Source organism: Austrofundulus limnaeus, unplaced genomic scaffold, assembly GCF_001266775.1.
Source record: "Austrofundulus limnaeus strain Quisiro unplaced genomic scaffold, Austrofundulus_limnaeus-1.0 Scaffold223, whole genome shotgun sequence".
NCBI classification, from domain to species: Eukaryota; Metazoa; Chordata; class Actinopteri; order Cyprinodontiformes; family Rivulidae; genus Austrofundulus; species Austrofundulus limnaeus.
In genome coordinates this window covers 550,637-558,671 of record NW_013952625.1, presented here as the reverse complement: position 1 = coordinate 558,671, position 8,035 = coordinate 550,637, and positions in this window count along the sequence as shown.

Here is an 8,035-nt window from a genome sequence, read left to right as displayed (position 1 = left end):
GCTTATTTGTTGGCAAACTCTGAATTCCTGTCAAACTGTAACTCATGCGTCGTTTTTAGTTCGTTTTTCTCTACAAAGTTGAAATCAAATTAAGAAGTCTTCCAGCTGCCTGGGAGGACCGGACCCCGTTGTCACCAGCTCACCACCCACCTTTCTGACTGAAGGGCCAGCAGCTGAACAGACACCCTGAGTGTCCGACCGGCCACTACACTGAAGCAGTTCTTTGGGGAACATCACCTGAGATCCTTCTGTCAGCCGACGACTACTTCTAGTACCGCAATCAGCATAACAAAAGGGTAAAAGTGAACATTTGTCCTGGTGACAAACAGGTGCTCAGACTTAATTTGATTCTTATCTTTGAATGAGATTTGGTAAACTAAACGTTTTTTCTCTTCCATTTAACCAAGACCCTTTGTTAACAAAACAGCTAAAAGCAAAACTCACCTCACCTCATTCCAAACCTCAAACTCATCTCTCAGTGTTTATTTTATTTGTTTGTTTGTTTGTTTATTTACTTGTGATTGCAAACTCTGTCAGTTTTACCTGGTTCAACATGTCATCACTTCTTACCCACCATAGYTGTAAATACATTTAATCTGTAAATAAATGGCCCGTGGAGAACGTGCCAACATAAGCTAATCTCACTTTTGTGTCTTGATAAAGTATTATTGGTTCTGATAAGGACAAGAACTCATCAAATCATTTTGGATACATTTATTGTGAGACTGATTACAATAAAGTTACAGGTTTTTGTCTCTTTCCTGGGTTAATTGTTGACCAAATTAAGAGCGTGGTGCCTCGAGGTCAGATAATTTGCGTAGTTAAATAATTCACAAATTATCCATTTTAGAATATACCCAAAACCCCTACACTCTTCATGAATTAGGTTTAAGCTAATTTTATTAATAATTATAGTAATAGGCTTAGTATATTAATATTTAGCAGATTCCGATCTGCTTTCAGTCTTCATTGCTTCTGTTTAGCAGGGTCTCTGTTTAGACGACAGAACATACGTCAGTGCAAACTCTTAGCCACTTTCTTCTGGTCTTTGCTGTCGACAAAGGACCCGGCCCATGCAGACTAGAAAGGCTGAGTCCTTTGAAGGATGCAGCCCCTGAATTTGGACACCGCTACCCTTGACAGTCGTCTTAGCGGTTAGCGATTAGCTCTTAGTGATAATTCCTGCTAATCTTTTACTTGTTTAGCTGTTTAGCTTTAGCAACGCTACACAGTATTTTTAATTAGCAGATTACGAGTTAGCAAAGCTAACATCTTGGTAAACTGTGTGCCCACCACTGTAGCAAACATTGAGGGACTACAGGTGAATGTAGACAGAGAATAAGTGGACAGTGGATGAGTAGTGAGGAGACACCTGGACAAAATGACAACACAGAACAGGTGCGAGTGGGAGGAGCAGAGGCTGACTGTGGAAAAGTATTAGGAAACGGCCAAGAAATAACCAAAACCTCAAAAACCAATAGTGAACAGGCAGAAACACAGTTTGTGACAATAATCCCATCAGTTTTACAGATCCTTTGCTGTGGTAGTAGCTGAGAGTCATCCCCAACTCAGAGTTCGAGTGCTAACAGGTCGACTAACTTTAACAAGCAAAACAGAAAGTGAAATGTGTTCCTGTACAATAAAGTTTGACAATAAATTAACTGAGCTCTAACCCAGCCTTTAAAATGAGCCGTTTCACAGTTTTTGTGTTGTTGTTTTTTTCAGTCATTTTACACAAAGTTTTAAAAGATGATGCCYACTCGTGTAAAAAAAGAGAATATCTCTTTAAGCTGCAGCCGGTTTGAACACCCTGTCTTTCTGATTGCTCGAGTGTCAGCCTGAAATCAGAATCTGTTTGTTCTTCAGAAAAGTGCAGCTCCTGCACCCTCCTATTCCTCTGGTTTTCAGATCGCTCCTGTGGCCTCTGCAGAACTGTTACTTCTCCACCTGTCTCAGAGTGTGGCTGTTATCTTTCTAATCCTCTCTGAGTGCTCACTGCAGAGGTCAGACAAAAAGGATCAAGTTCTTCAAAAAGAGACAAAGATTGTAATTAATCTACATCTTATTGGGTTTTGTAACTGTTTACTATGAAGCAAGTCAAGTTTCTTCTGATCTACAAAGTCCTCACTTCTCCTGAAAGCTCATGCATRATAAAAAGTCAGTGTCAGGACAGGAGGGCTGATGTTTAATAATTCAGCAGCACAGAGAAGAACGAGTCGAGATCTTGGAAGATTTGATTAAATGAGCTGAACTTCAGATTTTAGGAATTCTAACCTTACAGTTTCGCATAAAACTACTAAAAGATTTAAAAATGTTCTGCAGCTTTAAAAAGCAAATGTTGCATCATTTTCATCACAGCGTCCACAAGCAGTRCTTTATCAGTAGAAATCAGACACTGTTGTTTCACAAGCTGGGCTAACCGTTGAAATGGAGCACCAATATTATGATCACTAATTTTTAAAATGTAAACATACGTTTTAGTCTAACTCAACACAGGAAGGAGCTAGTGTTGTTTTCAAGACCACCTAACCCAAGACCAGGTCWGGACCAAGACCAGAAAAAAGTGCCCTAAAACATCCAGTACTGTACCCAGGTAGATAATTAGTAAATGATTTGTGTGAGAGCCAGGTAAAAAAAATTATTAGAGGTGGATTGCTAACATTAGCTGGCTAGTTTTGCTAACATTACTCATAAAAATCCATAAAACTTGCTCTATATGTCCCTATACCCTCAAAATGAGGGAAAAGCCATGTAAACTATGGACACTCTGTACAACTTGATATGTGTGCTAAATGCTACAACTAGTTCCATCTATTTCCACCATTTGCTGTCTTTCTAAAAATATTTTTTATTGCAAAAGACTCTGAAATAGTGGTCAAAGGAACCTCAACAACATTTTTTTACAGATTTGTTTTAAAATGCCACTTGGGCTTTGGTGCTGCTGGGACTAGCTGTTAGCTCTCAAGCTCATCAGAATTAAACTCTGTCTACAACAAGTAAGATATTAACTACTTATAATGTTTTCTCGGACCTCTTCAACACTCCTTTAACTCTAAGAACCCAGAAAAAAAAAGTTAGTTGCTCGGAAGCAGCTGAGGGCCACACAACTGATAGATTCCTTTAATCTTTGACACTTTCAGATGAACCCTGCTGTCTCTGAGAAGTCAGTGATTTGATTTTCAAACTGACCGCAGCAGCAGCAGCAGCAGCAGCAGCAGCAGCAGTTTAAACGGAGAGTTTCTGCATCTCTCTGTGGAGTTAAACACTTTCCTGGGTTGGAAATGAAGATGGGACGAGTCAGCTGCAATTATTTACGGCAGGCTGAAGTCGTGAGGAGTTCACGTCCGTGTCCAGAATCCTGCRTGATGCACCTCCTGATTCATTATGAGGAGACGGAGAGCTCCTTCACATGCCTTCCTCTCCACGGCCTATCAAATCCAAGTGCTTCTTCAGACGGGCTCAGATGGGGAATATTGGCTCCTTGAGCTGGGAGAGACGAACACACAGAGAAAATAATAATTGCATGAGGCTCTGAGGGGAAAAAGCACTTCCATCATAACGCAAATGTCTGTGGTTTCATATCAACAAGATGTTCAAACTCAGTGTGTGTGTGTGTGTGTGGGGGGGGGGGGCTAACTCCACTCAGTCTCCACCATGCCTTAGAAAAGCCATTTCACTCCACAGATCATATTTTTGTCATTGGTTTAAAAATTTCAGTGCAGTTCATACAAACGCTATTTTGCAGACTTTTACATTGAAGTTCCAAATTTAACATCTGACCTTTCTGTGCAAAACTTACAGCACATTAAACATTAAACTCCTGGTGGACCTCTGTATTGGGATGCCCAAACATTTTCACTGAGAGGGCCAAAATTAAAATTAATCTGAGGGCTGCGGGTCAAGTGCAATACTATAAGAAATACAAATACTTCTTATGTAAAGTTCTTTTATTTTTGTGATAAAGCTAGCAGCCAGTGTGGTTGCCCACATTTTTTTTCAGCCCGTGGACATGGAGAAAATTCAATGTATGCAAAGTCAATGCAACGTCAGCAAATGCTCGTGAAACTTTTCATACTTTAAAATTTGAGTATATGGGGTCTTTTAAGGTGTGCAAATCTAGATATGGGCCTAAATATAATCTAAATGTCTCTTGTAGTTACTTGTATTTTATATTTAATCTGAACATAATTACAATCCAGTAACCAGGACAACTGTTGGTGGGCCAAATCAAATGGTTTGGTGGGCCAATTTTGGCCCGCGGCCCCCACTTTGGGCACCTCTGCTTGAGATAGATGTACTTTACATTCCCTGGAGYCTTCTAAGATTTTTAAACAAGCTGGTAAAATTGTAAACAAAGCCCTTACATGCCTGACCCACTCTCCACCACGCTGCCTCGCTATTTCATGAATGAGAACAAGGAAGGAAAAGTAAAAAGCTTTTTCACAACTCTGCCTTCCTGAAAGAAATCTGCACTTGTTGCACATGTTGGCCTTAATATGTTGTCGTTTCTCTAAAAGTTGTTGTTTGTGACTCGTGGAGACATCTAATTACTTGACAAATTGCACGTTTATTACATTTTTCAGTGAACGTGTTGCCATTTTTGATGAAATGCATCCTGGGGATGATGATGAGGACAGGATGAAGTTGAGACCAAAACACAAAACAAGCCATAATGAGTGACAATAAATTTTTATTTTGTATTAGTTTCTATGTTCTGTTGTGTTCTCAATAAATGGGTTGAAACMATTAAACATGATGCTCTGGAGCTAATGCCACATTTATACAGTGGTGGGCACAGTTCACCTAAAGCACTAATAGGGGAACTAATTTCCTGATTAGTGCTTTAGGGCTTTTGCTAATTTTAAAATTTATTAGTGGATTAGCATTTGCTAAAATTGCTAAAACTATTGCACTAATTGAGGTCTTTAAATTTTATTGATCAACATTAATGTTAACAAGTGATGGTGAAAGCTGTCACATATTTTGTATGTCTTATGTGACATAGTGACAATATATTTCCTCGGGCGCTGTAAYTGGCAGCCCACTGCTCCACATGTGTGTTCACATGAGCGATGGGTTAAATGCAGAGACTCAATTTCCCCTCTGCGGGACGATAAAGGTTAATAAAATCTAAATCAAATACTGTGTAATGCTGTGGAATATCAATGATAAGGCTTAAGAGAGAAACAKTGTAATATGTGACTCATGTTGTCTGTTGAAGAATGTGAAGGTTTACTGGGTTATTTTAGTGCTTTAGAATTAGGGGACCTAAATATTTGTGTTAGTGCTGTAGGGCTAGTGGAACTAATTTTTAGATTAGTGCTGCCCACCACTGATACACACACACACACACACACACACGCACGCACGCACGCACACACACACACACACACACACAAAACTTCCCATCCATTGACTTCCATTGATTTTTTGGTAATTTTATATCCTAACCCTGACCACAAACCCTAACCTCACAGGTACCTTCCTGACCCTAAAACTAACCTAAACTCAATTCACACCTTGGTCCAAAAACCAAACCCCAACCCAAAATCAGCCTCTGAAGTTGTTGGGCCCCACAAGGAGCACCCGGTCCTCACGAGGCTGCACTTTCCTCAAATCTGAGCCCCACAATGTTGGAAAAACAAGGCCACACACACACACACGTACCAAATGTATGTAAACTTGGGAGCTAACACCAAAAATAGGCATATAGACTACATATTAGCTCATGGTGCTAACATGAAAGCTAACAAACTAAGCTGAGGTTCTTCTTCCATGAAGCAGCTCTGTTGTCCTCCATCATTATTTTCAGTTTCAGGCTGAGTCATTTCTACCTTCTCCTCTCTGTCAACATGTTCTGATTGTATTTAAAAGTGTTAATCATCAGATATTGTCCAAAATTAACCTTCAGGGTGGATATAGCTCGCACCAGAGGAGCTAGGAAGTGTCATCATTTACCCAGAGAGTTTTTCAGTGTAAATAACATGGTGCTGTCCATCCATCCATCCATTTTCTGTACACGCTTCTTCCTTTTCAGGGTCGCTTGGGTCACTGGTGCCCATATCCAGCAGTCACAGTGCGAGGGGCGGGGTACACCCTGGACAGGTCGCAAGTCCATCACAGGGCCACACATAGAGACAAACRAGACAAACAACCATTCACTCTCTCACTAACATGGTGCTGTGTAACAGTATATTTTCAAAAATTATAAAAACTAAACAGCCCACAGCATTTTTACAGCTGAAGTGAATGTTTATCAAATAATGATGTTATAGCTTTAGTCTGAGTTCCCTTTAAAGATCTTAGAGAAGAAGTGGCCTGAATCTTCCAACGTCACAAAAAGAAAAATCTAAATTATTCCCTCCGTTATGGCTTTAATGAGGTCAGGATAACATTATCAGCACAGAGACATAATAATCTGAGGTGACAAATTATAATTTGGTTCAGTAACAGCTCGTCTAACCTCTGTGATGGAGGAGGTTGTTTCATTTTCTTTACTCAATGATCTGTTAATGGCTGAGTTCCCTCAGTGGTTTTATTCTCTCAGTTTGTGGAAAGAACTGAACATAAAGGTGTAAATACACTCCTAAATATAACACCATGTGAAACACAAGATGATGAATGCCAAAAATTATGTTCTACATAAATATATAATACATGTCTTGATTTGCCTTTTGTCTCATAAATGAGTTTTATATTGTGTGGACTTGATTAATGAATTAGTATTTTGTGTTTTTTTTTTTTTTTACAAATGATAATGATGGTTTTAGTTTGTCTWTTTTACATCACAACCTGCTGTGTTTATTTCCCTGTCCTCGCTTATGAAACTCATCACTTATAAAACGTGACTCACTGACAGTACAACACTGACATCTAGTGGCTGAAAGATGTTGCATAGATCAAATCAGTAGATTAACTATTTTAACCTGGTTCTGTTTTATTCAACTATCTGATTAGGCTCATTTTAAGATTAWTTTAACATTTATTATAGCTAACTGAAGTGATAAAAATTACAAATTTCATTACTTTAAATTATAACAAAYGAATCATTAAACGTTGTCAGGTCGCAGACAGATTCAGGAGAGGTTCATTAAAATTACTCCAAAAGTTCACAGGATATTTTACTAACATGTCAGATAATACACACTTAGATATGAGCATCTTCATTCTGTTTCCAACCAGTCTGTAATGGATTTGAACAGATTATTGTTGCTCTCTGCTGCCCTCTACTGGCAGCTTGACATTATGAAATCATGCTTGACCAGAGAGAAGAAAAATTGTTTCCCTGGCTCATGGTGTTTTATGATCTCAACTCTTTAAAAACACAAATAAAGTAWGCTGAACCATCACAGTCAACTCTGCAGAGTTTTTCTGTTTTTATTACAGAGAGAAACAAACCAGAKTGTGGGAGCAGCCAGCAGATGGAAATGTTGTGTTGTTCTCACAAAACTAAAAATCATGGGTTTTTTATTAGGACTTTTATCCATTTATTATCACTTTTTTAAAACAACAATAATAATTGTGCTAGAATTAGAATGATGAATGTTTTCATCACCTGCCTTTAAAAATGTCAGGCTTTTGTGAATAAAAAATAAGAAAAAAAGGAAAAAAAAAGGAAAGCAAAGGGGGAAAATGTCTCACTCGTTCTCGTTAGATCTTTCTGATCTTCTTTTTGTGTTTGATTGTCTCTCGTGCTTGTTAAAATTTTAGAAAGTTTAAACTTTTCATAAACCAACACAAAGTTATTATTATTATTTTCTTAGTTTCCCTTTTGAATATTGACTTTTATGATCTATTGTTTGACAATTGTTAAGTCTTGATTAAAATAGTTTAGATACATGCCCGAACCACCAACAACACATAGAAAAACTGTTATCAATTCATTAGGGGAGGTAATGTTTGTTCGAGTGGCCTGCGATGCAGCCGTAGGCCTGTAGTGGGCGCACCAGGCGCTTAAGAACCGTGTATGAATAAAAGACCGGAACTTCCAGTTTGCCTTCAGCTGTGCTGTTGCTGACTCCAGCCTGTACAGGTG